Here is a 15,924-nt window from a genome sequence, read left to right as displayed (position 1 = left end):
TTCTTAATATCTCTCCCTGTTGACAATGACTCAATTCTTTAGTTTTAATTTTCTTTCTTATTAGATTCTTTACCATAGTAGTCATCTATGGATTAATGCATAATTAATGAAAGGGAATCTGTTATTTAAAGATACTTATGTATTTTTTATAAAAAAATTATAAAAAAAAATAAGATAAATTATTTCATTCTTTTTCTATTTTATTTTTAGATTTCTTAAAAAATGGAGACTGAGGTACACAATGAGGCAAAGCCACCACTGAAACCAGAAGAATATATTTTGCTAGTGTCAGGGAGGAAAAATTTTTTCTCTACACTTTCAGATTCTTTCAGCTGGTCTAATAATTAAATCAACACGTGATAGATTAACAAGAGAAAGTAACCAAATTTAATTACATGTGTACCTCTGGGAACCCCATATACTTGAGAGATTCAGAGATAGAAAGGTGAAATGAACTACAAATGACATTCTGAGCTAATGACAATAAGAAGAGCAGATGTTCAGTAATTAGAAGTTTGCCCTGCACTGTAGCTGGCTCATAAAAAGTTATTTCTGGCGATAAGTCTTATTATAGGTAAAGCCCTAAATTTAAATTCTTAGAGAGGTAAAAGTTTCTCTTGAGCCCATAGGGTCTTAAGTTGCCTTCAGCTCAAAATAATTCACATACTGCAGAGGCACATCTTGGGATGGCTTGTTCTGAACCCATACACTAGGAAGAGTGTAAGGAACACTACAGAAATCTTGACTTCACCCACCTCTATCTTGCCAAGGTGTCCCCCAGACGCCTTGAGACCTTACTTTTTAGGGCTCAGAGAATGGAAAAACAGTCCTCACCTATAGTCATGAGATAAACTAACTTAGATTTAAGAGTGTTCTGTATTTGGTCCGGTATAGAGGGAAGGGAGTGCTGAATTTTTGGTTCCAAGCTTAAATTTTTCCTCATCCGTGAAATGTTGATGATGAGAACACTTCTTCACGGGATAGTCTACTCAGATTCATGAGATCATGAGAAATGTAGTAAGTACAGAGCCTGGAATCAGGAGACCCTCTTGGGCTCTTTAATATCCTTTATATGTTTGCTCTGATATTTTCCTGGTTTCTCACAAAAAGCCTTTAAATGTGTGTACAATGTGGGCTTCTAAGTTGATGACCCAAAGTCAGAATGCCCACTGTCAACTGTTCCTTGCGAAGCCTCCAGATGACCTGCTTCAGTGGGTGGGAAGACAGCCCAGAGCTAACAAATGCTCCACAAATGGCTCTTGGTCACTGAAACTGGGTCACATTTCCTTTCTTTAGGAAAATGCTCAGGTCATTTGCTTCCTGAAAACCTTATTTTCCACCCTTTTGAAAAGTTGTTAATGGGCTAGTTTAAGTAGAAATAATAAAGCCTCTTTTCTTCAGGCTCTGTCTGGCTGTATTAATTAATATTTTTCTGTAATGTTGATGCAGCTATTTACCAGCTTGGGGTTGAGCCATTAACAACCTTCTACCCCTCCTGCCCTAACCCCCAGGGAACATTGATAATACAGGAACAGTTGCTCTTTGGTGTTTTTCTTGGGTCACAGTTCACTGTTCTTTAGCAGACATCTCCATCATCTGCATGTTGAAGATAACAGCATTTCCTCTCTTTTCTGTCACGCTCACCTGGAGGATGGTTCCTTTCCTTGCACTACTCAGAGGATGTAGGCTAAATGAAGGAATTCTATATGACCTGCTGCTAAATCTAAGAGGTGGCCTCTTGCCTTCAGGCTGCTGAATGCAGGGATTGGATTGTGGTACTGCCAGTTTTGTTTTATACCACAGAGTCTATAGCAGATACAGTCAAATAGCATACAATTATCAGAGTTTCCTCTAACAGTGGGGAAAAGTAGATATGGGGACATATGATATGGCAGAAGACATTAGGGTAGAAGTAATAATGGAGCCAAAGGGGGAGATTTATTTATCTTGGTGTTCACTTGGATTGGTTGTGGGGCAAGGAAGAAAGAAAGCTTTGATGCCTCTGGCCTTGAGTTCCTCTCTAGCACTTGCTGTTAACAGAGTACATTCAATAGCAAAAAGTCAGGAGAAGAAGGCTCCCAAGAGTCAGATGAGTGGCTGGTCCACCATAGGATCAACCCTGCCATGCTGGGGATGCTCTGAACCTTGACTTTTCAAATGGAAATACTGGGACAAATGCATATGCTGAGATCCCTTGGCCCCTGGAATTCAAGCCATGTTGGAATGGGGCCTTGGAGCATCTCATAACTTCTCATAAAGACTCTAGATGCCTCTGGCAAGAATGAACTGGCATTGAAAAATTCTCATGGGAGAACTTCTCATATTCCAGAATACTGGCTGAATTAATCAATTCCTTAGAACTGTCACTTACCATTCCTCAGGTATCCAGCATTAATATTTTGTCTATTGCAAGTATTTCCAAGTGCCTTTCTTTTGACTAGTAAACACACAGAGAAATTGTAAAATACATCTTTATATCACAGCTACTAAGAGAGACCAAGTAGTAGGCCCATCCTTTCCTGTGTCACTGAGAGACCTATCTTTTGCTATTATCATCCCACCACGAATACCTTACACTGGCATGATTTCACATGTGGGTACCTTTATTTAAGGGAAAATCCCGAGAAGTGGAAATGTAGAGATAAAGGCTATTCGTGTTGATAAGTTGATTTTGCTAAATTAACCCTGAGAGGTTATGCACCAATTTATACCCCTCACCAGCCATGAATGATATCATATGATTCCCCACATTCTTCCTGGGATGGTATGCTCGTGAATATTTGGATTTTTCCCACCTGATAGATAAAAAGGAATAAATTTTTGAGAAAGAAGGATTTCCTGAATCCCCTTGTGCCCTCTGAACTGCCAACTCCTCTCTGTTCTGCATTCTCCCAGAAGAGCAGATTACTGGCATCTGGCAACCTTACCCTTGAAAGACACCGTAATCTGCTCTGTACTACATGTGTTCTTTACCTTTGTATGCAAAACTCAGACCCATTTATTTTTCACAAAATAAATACTTTCCTCTGACTGTCTAGGTATTCTTAATATCTCTCCCTGTTGACAATGACTCAATTCTTTAGTTTTAATTTTCTTTCTTATTAGATTCTTTACCATAGTAGTCATCTATGGATTAATGCATAATTAATGAAAGGGAATCTGTTATTTAAAGATACTTATGTATTTTTTATAAAAAAATTATAAAAAAAAATAAGATAAATTATTTCATTCTTTTTCTATTTTATTTTTAGATTTCTTAAAAAATGGAGACTGAGGTACACAATGAGGCAAAACCACCACTGAAACCAGAAGAATATATTTTGCTAGTGTCAGGGAGGAAAAATTTTTTCTCTACACTTTCAGATTCTTTCAGCTGGTCTAATAATTAAATCAACACGTAATAGATTAACAAGAGAAAGTAACCAAATTTAATTACATGTGTACCTCTGGGAACCCCATATACTTGAGAGATTCAGAGATAGAAAGGTGAAATGAACTACAAATGACATTCTGAGCTAATGACAATAAGAAGAGCAGATGTTCAGTAATTAGAAGTTTGCCCTGCACTGTAGCTGGCTCATAAAAAGTTATTTCTGGCGATAACTCTTATTATAGGTAAAGCCCTAAATTTAAATTCTTAGAGAGGTAAAAGTTTCTCTTGAGCCCATAGGGTCTTAAGTTGCCTTCAGCTCAAAATAATTCACATACTGCAGAGGCACATCTTGGGATGGCTTGTTCTGAACCCATACACTAGGAAGAGTGTAAGGAACACTACAGAAATCTTGACTTCACCCACCTCTGTCTTGCCAAGGTGTCCCCCAGACGCCTTGAGACCTTACTTTTTAGGGCTCAGAGAATGGAAAAACAGTCCTCACCTATAGTCATGAGATAAACTAACTTAGATTTAAGAGTGTTCTGTATTTGGTCCAGCATAGAGGGAAGGGAGTGCTGAATTTTTGGTTCCAAGCTTAAATTTTTCCTCATCTGTGAAATGTTGATGATGAGAACACTTCTTCACGGGATAGTCTACTCAGATTCATGAGATCATGAGAAATGTAGTAAGTACAGAGCCTGGAATCAGGAGACCCTCTTGGGCTCTTTAATATCCTTTATATGTTTGCTCTGATATTTTCCTGGTTTCTCACAAAAAGCCTTTAAATGTGTGTACAATGTGGGCTTCTAAGTTGATGACCCAAAGTCAGAATGCCCACTGTCAACTGTTCCTTGCGAAGCCTCCAGATGACCTGCTTCAGTGGGTGGGAAGACAGCCCAGAGCTAACAAATGCTCCACAAATGGCTCTTGGTCACTGAAACTGGGTCACATTTCCTTTCTTTAGGAAAATGCTCAGGTCATTTGCTTCCTGAAAACCTTATTTTCCACCCTTTTGAAAAGTTGTTAATGGGCTAGTTTAAGTAGAAATAATAAAGCCTCTTTTCTTCAGGCTCTGTCTGGCTGTATTAATTAATATTTTTCTGTAATGTTGATGCAGCTATTTACCAGCTTGGGGTTGAGCCATTAACAACCTTCTACCCCTCCTGCCCTAACCCCCAGGGAACATTGATAATACAGGAACAGTTGCTCTTTGGTGTTTTTCTTGGGTCACAGTTCACTGTTCTTTAGCAGACATCTCCATCATCTGCATGTTGAAGATAACAGCATTTCCTCTCTTTTCTGTCACGCTCACCTGGAGGATGGTTCCTTTCCTTGCACTACTCAGAGGATGTAGGCTAAATGAAGGAATTCTATATGACCTGCTGCTAAATCTAAGAGGTGGCCTCTTGCCTTCAGGCTGCTGAATGCAGGGATTGGATTGTGGTACTGCCAGTTTTGTTTTATACCACAGAGTCTATAGCAGATACAGTCAAATAGCATACAATTATCAGAGTTTCCTCTAACAGTGGGGAAAAGTAGATATGGGGACATATGATATGGCAGAAGACATTAGGGTAGAAGTAATAATGGAGCCAAAGGGGGAGATTTATTTATCTTGGTGTTCACTTGGATTGGTTGTGGGGCAAGGAAGAAAGAAAGCTTTGATGCCTCTGGCCTTGAGTTCCTCTCTAGCACTTGCTGTTAACAGAGTACATTCAATAGCAAAAAGTCAGGAGAAGAAGGCTCCCAAGAGTCAGATGAGTGGCTGGTCCACCATAGGATCAACCCTGCCATGCTGGGGATGCTCTGAACCTTGACTTTTCAAATGGAAATACCGGGACAAATGCATATGCTGAGATCCCTTGGCCCCTGGAATTCAAGCCATGTTGGAATGGGGCCTTGGAGCATCTCATAACTTCTCATAAAGACTCTAGATGCCTCTGGCAAGAATGAACTGGCATTGAAAAATTCTCATGGGAGAACTTCTCATATTCCAGAATACTGGCTGAATTAATCAATTCCTTAGAACTGTCACTTACCATTCCTCAGGTATCCAGCATTAATATTTTGTCTATTGCAAGTATTTCCAAGTGCCTTTCTTTTGACTAGTAAACACACAGAGAAATTGTAAAATACATCTTTATATCACAGCTACTAAGAGAGACCAAGTAGTAGGCCCATCCTTTCCTGTGTCACAGTCTGGAGCTAGAGGGCAGGATCTGGTTAGTACCCAGTGAGTTGTCACTAAAGGTGACTTGGAGAAGTGAATAGATTTTATCTGTTGTGACTCTCATCATCGATGAACTAGTGCTTTCTACTGCTGGTCATAGGTGGAACTACACAAGGTGCCTGCATTAGAGCTGAAGCGTGTGGTTGGTGCTCCTGTATCGAATAGCTCACAGTTATATGGCCATGCAACATCCCAGGGTATGAAAAAGCTGACCCTGCACAATCAGAAAGAAGCAGCTCTGATAGATTTGTGTGCCATGCTAGTGTCTAGAGGTGACAGTAGAGGTGATCCAAATGGCAACACTGGTGTTTTTATGTCTCGTGATTTCTATATACCAGTATTAATGACTGAGTGAGAAGTGGTCACCATGGTTTTCATCATCTGGTGCTCAGATGCTGACACCAACAAGGACTAGGGTGTTGGACCCAGACCCTCTGTCCTCTGGCTGCAATCTCTCCAACAAGCTTGATGGGAGCAGATAGTCCATAAAACACAGTGCCCCGCAGGAGGGAGCCTCAGATGTGACCTATGCCAAGCATCTATCAGCTGAGATGCAACTTCGTCTAGCGCCCTCTCATGCACGGTGCATGTACCCTGTCCTCTCTCATAGCTGATGTCAGCTCCTCAGAGCAGCCATGAAGCCCACAGGTCCTGGATTGACGGGGTAGCAAAGGGTTCTGCCCACCTCATCTCCCTTCAAATATTCTTTTGTACCTGTAGATTTGACCTTTGGATTTTAGAAACCAAGATTTATCTTGTCTTTGTTTGCTGGGTTTGCCATGCCTTGCCTGGAGGGACTTCCCTCTTTTCAAGTGAATAAAGCTGGTGAGGGTGGGAGGTGGGGTAACATTATTTTCTTTTTCATTGGTCACTCAGCCTTTTCCATGTAATTTCCAAACTCAGGTCCACAACCCAGTACCTGTGGGTGTGAAATTGATTTCCTCTGGTCTCAGTTGACCAAAGAGAAATAAGGATACTGCAAGGAGGCATTCATACATGTAAACATATTCCATTCAAGGGCTAAGCTTTTTTATTCAGAACTCGCTCTTCTTTTTTGATTTAAAATATCCTTTATGAAATAACCATAATAGAAGTGTGTGTGTGCACGTGTGTGTGTGTGTGTGTGTGTGTGTGTTTAAGTATTTCCTCTTTAATTTCCTTACTTTGTTGAATAAAAACTCAGTCTTATGCTGGTTCCCAAATGAGGTGGTCTTCACCGTTTTTTGAGTTATGGACCCCTTTAAGAGCTGTGTACTCCTTTCCTATGTGTCCATCCATATTCACTTTCCTACTTTTACTTTTGAGGTGATGGGTGGTGGTTCAGTTTAAGAAGCCTGACACCCACCCTTTGTGGAAGATATTTTACAACTGCAGAAGCTTGTAAAATTGGGATCTTTGTATTTCAAACTAACAGACTTTTTAATATCAGTCTTCTTGCAGTAGTACATTTCTTCACATTTCAGTGATTTTTAAAAATTCATGTTTTGATGATGTTTAAGTATTCCAGATATATATGTACTTTATATAATACTAAACAAAAGCTAATATTTGTATAATTATTGAAATATCCTGCTTTCCTTTAAAGTTTGCATGGATAGGTTATCCAGTTGTTCCCCCAAGTGTGTGAGGGTGGGCTCTGAGCACCAAAGTGCCAGCACCTACAATCGAACTTCTGGATTAATGTCAACATTTTAAACTAATTAGATAAGGAAAAAGCATTTCAAAGAAAACATAATGGCTTCTTGCACTCCAGCTGGAAGGCAGCAAAACATAATTGCTTGGCTAGGAAAGCTTTTTAACATCAGTGATTTAACTGAGTACATTTGAAGGAAACCCAGGAAAAAATGCATTAACTATTTTGTATTTGTCAAAAATAAGCCCAGGTGGAAGACAGCAGTACCCAGCCAGTACTTAAAATCATCATAGTGTCTCGAAACGGGGAAACTGTTCATTTAGCTGTGATTGTTTTGTGTCTGCCCTGGTGGGCTTTGAGGGTGCTGTGGGAACGAGGCCAGTGAGGTCCCCTGGTTTCTGGAGCTCATTTGGTGGAGAGAGACAAACAAGAGCAAGATGAGTAATCCAAGGTATTGGTAAGTGCCACGAAGAGAAGATGGGAAGATAAGACAGTAATGACTGTTGTTGGGTAGGGGGTGAGGAAGGCCTTTCAAAGGAGAGGAGGTTTCATCTGGGTTGAGAGTAGGTGGAGTCCACCATTCAGGGAGTAAAAGGAGGTCACCCGGCTGGAGGAGAGGGAAGAGGGTGGCCTTGAGGTCTGAGAGGGAGGCAAGGTTTTATTTCTGGTGAGATGCGGAAGCAACCAGAGAATTATTCTGTGGGACAGTGACAAAGAGAGCAAGCAAGGTCTCAGGTACAGAGAGCCTGGCTTCTGAGCATCCCTCAGCCCTTCATCCTAGCAGTCTCAGTAAGTAGTGGTGTCCCTTTATTCTGATTCTGTCTGGCCACACCACACCTTGCCCTGGGCTAGGAAGCTTATGGACACTGAAGTAAATTGAATAGTAGCCAACTGAAAATTCCAGTCCTAATACCTGGAATTTGTAAATGTCACCTTTTTTAGAAAAAGAATCTTTGCTTGTGTAGTTAAGGATTTTGAGATGAGGAGATTGCCCTGGATTTTATGGGCGGGCCCGAAATGCCATCACAAGTGCCTTTATAAAATAGAGGCAAAGGGAGTTACAGCGGGAGGAAAAGAGGAGGTGAAGACAGAGCCAAGGAATGCCAGCAGCCACGAGAAGCTGGCAGAGGCAAGGAGAGGCTTTTCTCCAAGAGCCTTTGGAGGGAGTATGGCCTCACTGACATCTTGATTTCAGACTTCTGGCCTCCAGAACTGTGAGAGAACAAATTTCTGTTGTTTTAAGCAAGAGCTTTTGGTAATTTGTTACAGCAGCTACTGGAAACTAATATAGGCCCTAGGGAGAAAGAGAGGGATGGAGAGGTCCTCTTTTCTTTGGACCTCCCAGACACCCGGCATGGTAGGTGCAGATGGAAGGGGAAGGAAGGAAGGTTTAGGGATATGAGAGAGACCACCCTCCCACTATGTGGGACTATAACTTCACATCTCCCTCTTTACTCTCTAGCCAAGCTCAGTTTAGAGCCAGGGTTCCCCACCTTAATACATCCAGGGGCCAGACTGGTCATACCTTGTAGATAAGGGTGGGAGCAGTGAGAACTTGGTGGCCTGGACTGGCATGTGCCCTAAGCAGGTACACCTCCCCCTCAGCTGATGCTTCCCCATGGGATGTGGGGCCATTGGGGTCAGATGTCCTAGTTTCCCTAGAAAGCTTGAAAAAACAATCTTATTTATTTATTTTTTATCATGAAATTTCCCAGTGTTGAAAGTTTGTTCAGGTCTTTAGTCTGCAGATCTGATTTGACCCCAGGGTGAGGTGAAGGGCTCTATTTTGTCTTAGAGTTTTTATTTGTCCCAGATGTTAGCATATTAATCTCTACGCTCATTTTTAAGAATCTGATTGGGATTTTAGTAGTATATTAGTTTCTTAATGGCTGCTGTAACAGATGACCATATAGCTAGTTGCTTAAAACAATACAAATTTATTATTTTATAGTTCTAGATGTCAGAAGTCCAAAATATATTTTATAAAGTTAAAATCAAGGTGTTTGCAGAGCTTGTGTCCTGCTGGAGGCTCTAGGGGAGAATCTGTTCTTTGCCTTTTCCAGTGTCCGAAGGCTGTTCTTGGCTCAAGGTTCCCTTGCATGTCACCTTCGACCTCTGCTTCTATCCTCACATCTCCTCTGAGTGTCATCTCCCTCTCTCCCTCATAAGGAACCTTGTGACTACATCGGGCCTACCCACATAACCTAAGATAATCTCTTCATCTCAAGATCCTTAACTTAATTACATCTGCAAAGTCTCTTTTCCCACATAAGATAGCATATTCACAGGCATTAGGACTGTAGACACCATTGAGAGGCCATTGCCAATCACTGCATAGGCAGTCAGTAACTGGTATTTACCTGTAGATCTCTGTGCCCTCATATAAAAACTATCGTGTGTTTGTTTCCCTCTTACCCATTCCAGTTTGTGCTGGAGCTGTCTGATACCAGCTCTCAAGAGCCCGTTGATTGTGCTTATCTCTTCCCAATTTCATGTTCAGTGACTTTATGCTGGTAGCTTGAAATGGCCAGGGTAGAGAATTTATACCACAGTAAATCATCAAATGCTACAAGTCAGGGCTTACCACCCCTCTTTCCCCTATTCTTTGTCCTGGAGTGCTGGGTGTTAGACATTTATCAGCACACCATTGACTTTTTCCTGTTCCATTTGGGGTGAGATTCCTGTTTTCTGAGACACCCTGTCCATTTTTCTATGGATTGTCATGTCACATTTGAAGAGATGGATGTGGATGTCTAGGAAGCATTATGGACATCTTGGTACACAGACTATTTTTGACACCTCTCTGAACTCTACAGTTTGGATAATAAACCCCATGTGCCCTTTGGGGTTTCCTTCCTTGAAAGGAATCTGTGATGGGGGCGGGGGGCAGTTTGTTCATTCCTAGCTGGCATAACAATTCTCTTTTTCTTGAATAAGGAAAACATTAAATATTTGCTGGCTTTAACCAAATGACCTCCTCCCTTCATAAGCATTTTGGGCTTATTCCCTGTGTGTTACATTGTTAGGAGACCATAAGTAGCCCTTCCAGTGTTTTGACTTTGATAGATACATGTGGTCCCACTGAAATCTTGGTTATTATGTTCCTTAGTGATCAAGCCCCAGAGCCTGGTAGAATATGACACATCTTGAAGCATGCTGACAAGGTGGTGGCAATTAATTAAAGATTCTGCTTAATAAAACTATCTTTCCTTACTAACTGAAAGATTCTCAGAGAGTAAATATTCTAAGAAAACCTCGAGCTTGTTTTTTGCACTTGGCATTTTATCATGCTAACTATGCCTTTTGAATTTCTAAAATTGTGTTTGCTATTTTCTTTTCTAATGGAATTTCAAGCAACTTTTTGATCAAGAGCTCCCTTTCTAGGGGCTATCTAAAGTATTAAAAATTACAGTTTTCCCCATTTATGTCAATATTTGGTTAATTGTTTCGTGGTGACTGCTATGAATATTTCTTCTAACTTTGTTTAGAATCAGTCTGCTGTGATAGGAACAGTATTTTTATCACACAGCTTACAAGCATGTTTGGGACATAATCGCTCTTATCAGTTAGGTTTTCAGTGATGCCTCTTTCATTAGTCATGTAATTATTGCCTAATATTCCCTTTATAGAGGAAGTTTTTAAACGTTTTTAAAAAACAAGTATTGAATAAAATATTGCTAAATGTACGAAAGCTCTGATACTCATGTAGCCTAGAAGAATGGCAGGTGATTTAGGTTAGAAAATCAAGCAACCCTCATGTGTGACAACTGGCTTCAAAAGGGCATTTTGTTCGAGGACAAGGTCCGGAGTCCAGCCGTGTGGACTTCCACTCAGTGTTTTTCCCACTGTACCTATGACCTCTTCTAGGCTGAGAGACTTGGAGGCTCAGCAAGTCTCTAAGACTCGGATAAGAGAGGCTTTAGATGAAAGTGGAGACAGAGGTTGGAGGTGAGAAAGAGTTTGCTATTCAGCCATCCAACATTGTATCCTATCTGCTCCATGCCAGGCACCAGACGAAGCATTTTAAATTGCATTTCCTCATTTCATTCTTACCCTGGGAAATAATCTTTAATTCATCCTGTAGGTATTAATAACTACCATGTGGCAGGCATTTTGCTGGGTGCTGGGAATAGAGAGATCAAAATGAATCCCTGCCTTCATGCAGCATGTAGTCTGAAATACTAAAATGTTAGAGATGAGAGAGTAGTGTCTTGAGAACACTACAGCCATGACCAAAAATTCCTTTAATTAATTTTTTAGTTTTCATTTTGGATAACCAGAATTTTTGATGACTGTAGTTTATTCTCCTGTATGTATTTAAAGTTGATTAATTCCACGTCTTTCACAATTGAGTGTTTCCCGGAGGTACAGTCGTAATTTTGAGCATCTCACTTGGTAGTTTAAATTTTAATGAGAGCTATTTCGGGTTGTTGGAAATGTGAAAAGTTACATCTATAGGAGATCATCTAAGTTGAAATCACTGAAATACATCATTAAATTAACATATTATAGACTAGTTTCTTGTATTTATGAGTTTTTTCTAGCAAAATTTTTGTAAAGATATGCTGTTGACATATTCAACAATTTATAATTCCAGAAGAAAAATTTTTTTATTAATTGATTCATTTATTCACTCATTTACACATTTTGTACTTCTGAGAGCATCCACCTAACTTTTCACACTCTACTTAGAGTGAATGCCATTTCATATAAAACATAGAAATCTTACAATCATATTAGTTCCTTTACCTCCTGATCTTAATGTTATAGTTGTTGAATGTGTGACACTCATTGAAAAACCCAGTACACAGTGCTATAATTTTCACTTTCAATAGTCATACATATTTTTGAGTACTTAGGAGTAGAAAAGGCAGTCTGTTATTTTTACCATTTCTGTTATTCTTCTGTCATACCTAAAGATCCAGGTTTCCCTCTGTTAACATTGACCTTTGGCTTGAAGAACTTTATTATTTCTTGTAGAGCAATTCTGCTGTTGACAAATTCTCTTCATTTTCTTTCATCCAGGAATGTCGGAATTTTTCCTTTGTCCTTGAAAGATATTTCACTGGAGATAGTATTCTGGGGTGACAGTTCTTTTCTTTCAACATTTAAAAGATGTTATTCTACTGTCTTTTGGTCTCTATAGTTTCTGATGAGAAATTCAGTGTATCTGAAATTTCTGGTGGTTCAAATCATTGCTTCTTTTTATGTAATGTTATCATTTTTCTCTAGCTGCTTTCGAGACTTTTCTTTATATTTTGTTTTTAGCCATTTGATTATATTGTGTCTAGATGTGGTTTTCTTTGAGTTTATCCTGTTTCTGAATCACTGAGCTTCTTGAATCTGTAAATTTATGTATTTGAACAAATTTGGCAATTATTTTTTTTAATATATTTTTCTGCCCTAATATCTTTCTCCTGGCTTGTCTGGACTCCAGTGACCTTTTGATACTGTCCCAAAGGTTCCTGAAGCTCTGTTCATTTTTCTCTCTTTTCTCTCTCTATTTCAGAGGAGATAATTTCTATTGATCCCTCTTCTAAGTTCACTTATTCTTTCCTCTGTCATCTCCATTCTGTTACCGAGCCCATCTAAGTGAGTTTTTAAAGATATTGTGTTTTTAAGTTTTAAAATTTTCATTTGGTTCTTTATTGTGGTTTGTATTTCTCTGCTTGAGTGTTCTTATTTTTTCATTTATTTCAGCTGTTCTCCTTATCTCATGAACTATAGTTTTTTTCAAATTTAAGTATAGTTGGTATACAATATTATGTTAGTTTCAGGTGTACAATATAGTGACTTAACATTTATATACCTTACAATGTGATCGCCTCATTAGGTCTAGTAATCACCAGTTACCATGCAAACTTATCACAATATTAATGACTATGTTCCCCTTCACTTTTTTCATCTATTCTCTACTCCCTCCCCTCTGGCAACCATTAGTTTGCCCTCTATTTCTATGAGTCTGTTTTTGTTTTGTTTTGTTTGTTCATTTGTTTGGTATGAACTATAGTTTTTTTTAATAGCTCCTTTTAAAGTCTCTGTTTGGTAGTTTCCACATCTGGAGCATCTTGGGGTTAACATCTGTTGATCAGATTTTTCCTCAAGTAATTTTGGATTATATCCTGAACATTCTGAATGTTATCTGTGTAAACTCTGGGTCTAGTTAGAATCCTCTGGAAAATGTTGACTTTTTTTTTTTTTTTTTAAATCAGGCAGTCATCAAATTAGATTCAGATGAATTAAATTCTGTATCTATTAAGATGATAGTTCACATCTTAGTCCAGCCTTCTAAGCTACGGAATGCTGATTTGGATCTGTCCTTTATATGAATAGTTTAACGATCACTTTGCTGCATGGTTTGAGTCTATCCTATATATGCATTACTTAGGCTGGAATTTTGCAAGAGTACAAAAGAAAGCCAAACAATTCAGCTATTGCCCAGGACTCTTTTGGTCATCTCCCCTACTCCCTTCCACTAATCTCGAGAGAATTTGTTTTGTTGAGCCAGCGAAACTTGAATGAAGTAGAACTAACTTGCATGTTCTTGGTCTAACTTTGCTCCAGGAACTCTTTGTGGCTCCTCTTTTATTTCAATATAAAATGCATGCAATTAGAGGATGTCATGTGACCTTTGCCAACACCAAATTTCTACCTTTTAGTTTAGCTCAGATACTAGGGATAGCGGAATAATAGACTTTCAGAACTTCCAGGGTACAAAGAGATTTGGTCCATTCTCCTGATTTTATAGATTAGAAAGTGGAGACATGTTCAAAGGTCTAATCTCGAGCTTTAATAGATTTCCAGTTCGGTTTCCATAGCAGGAAGGGGTAGCAGAAATCTGAGTTCAAAATCTAGTTCTGCCACTTAGCTGGGTGTGATCTTATGGATAGATTTGAATTCTTTGAGTTTCGCTTTTATCATCAATGTACTGGGAATAATACTTGGCTTGCAGTGAGAATTAGACATAGTGTATATAAATCACCTACCCCAGGACACCACCAAATGGTGTTAAGAAAATTGAACAATATTTATTGACTCTGACACACTCCTTTTTTGGGAATTTGGGTCCTGTCTTTGAGGAAGTGGTCACAGTCTAGCAGTAATCTCTTTAGCAAGTTCACAGGGATTCTAGTCTTTTATTTCAAGTCTTTTTATTTCACACATGAAATTCAGACCTTGAAATCAGAAACCCGAGAACAAGGACCTGTGGCCTATTTACCTGCAACTTAATTCGGTCCCCCATTATTCTTCTCAGCAGGTCCCAGCTGATCTTTACTAAGGTATTTGCCATGGTGAATGGATACTACTCACAATCTGAATTGAGAGATGACAGAATCACTGTTTCACAGACAACGGATAGAGGTTCAGCTTTATTTTCTGTATTGTCATGAGTGGAGTTTGAGTTTTCAGTTTAAGTGTTCACATATGGATTTCAAACATGGCAGAAGTGTGTTTATATAGTGACATGGTGCCCCACTGCTCTTCTCTCCACTAGTAGCTCACATTTGTTTTTGCGGAAGACCCTGAGATCTTTCAGGAGGCTAGTTACAGCTGATTCATGTGTCTTGGAGACCTCCAGGGCCCTGTGTGGCTCCTTCTGTGTCGGAGCTTCCTTTGTGCTGGGTTGAAAAATCAGAGACGAATCAGACATTTCTTAGACGAGCAGTGCTACTGGTGTCTAGTCTGGAGAGACTTGATTCTCTTTCTCGTTTGGGCCTTTTGTCTCATGATACATAATTCTGTTTTACCTGATCTTTGTAAGGCCAGAAGGGCTAGTGATTTCTTTGTAGGATTTGAAAGTTCTTAATAGGTTAAAGAAATTTGTACCCTTTGTGGAGTATGCTAGATTTTTTTCTTCTTATGCTGTGTTACCTAGTTGTAAAACCCCCAGTTTTCCCCCGGAGTATCAGTTGCCTTAGCATATAATTTACCAAATTTACTGTTTTGAAATTCATTTTGTTATATCTTTTTCAGAGCACTTGTTTCAATAGACAGGGAAATTTTAATCATTTGGATGGCTGCTGATTACAGAGACCTTCTTTCCTTCCTCATCTTGATGTATCTTCTTATCTGTTCTTTGTCATTTAAACATATGATGCTTCTAAATAACCCAGGGTAAAGGAAGTATCAGTTATGGCAAAGTATTATACAACTTGAAAACTTTGCCAAAGCTAAGTTTAATTTTAAGCGCCTCCCCCTCCCCTGCCCCCCAAAATCATATCTAGTCACTTAGGACTGACTATAAGAAGGCTTAATTGTTTCTTTACCCTGTGGTTTAAATTATTTTTGACTTATTAGTGTTCCCAGTTTCTGGTCCTAAAAACAGACATGAATTTAAAAGGTAGCATAGTTTTATTGTAGGGAAATTATGCAAGATTTTATTTTTTTCATATTCTTGCCAGTAGAGTATTTTCTAACCTCTTCTTTGGGCTCTCCAAAATATGAAGCTCCAAGAGTCTGTAAAATTCTCCTTCCTGAATGCTATGGGCTGAATGTTTGTATCCCCCCAAAATTCATATGTCAAAGTTCTAACGCTCAATGTAGCATTTAGAGATGGGGCCTTTGGGAAGTAATTAGGTTTAGATGAAGTCATGAGGGTGGAGTCCTCATGGTGGGATTAATGCTCTTATAAAAAGAGATCACAGTGGTATACTGTTCCCACCTTCCTAGCAAGGATACAATAAGAAG

At 39.3% G+C, this 15,924-nt stretch overlaps 1 protein-coding gene across 1 annotated transcript in view; it reads left to right on the top strand.

The window, feature by feature from the left end:
• LOC105304362 (voltage-dependent calcium channel subunit alpha-2/delta-3-like) overlaps positions 1-15,924 on the top strand; it is a 676,581-nt gene that overhangs the window by 89,945 nt on the left and 570,712 nt on the right. The gene's annotated exons all lie outside the window — the stretch shown is intronic.

The sequence above is a fragment of the Pteropus vampyrus genome, unplaced genomic scaffold (genome assembly GCF_000151845.1).
Source record: "Pteropus vampyrus isolate Shadow unplaced genomic scaffold, Pvam_2.0 Scaffold337, whole genome shotgun sequence".
Lineage (NCBI taxonomy): Eukaryota > Metazoa > Chordata > Mammalia > Chiroptera > Pteropodidae > Pteropus > Pteropus vampyrus.
Note: the sequence above shows the minus strand (reverse complement) of the source record. Positions and strands in the feature narration are given on the sequence as shown.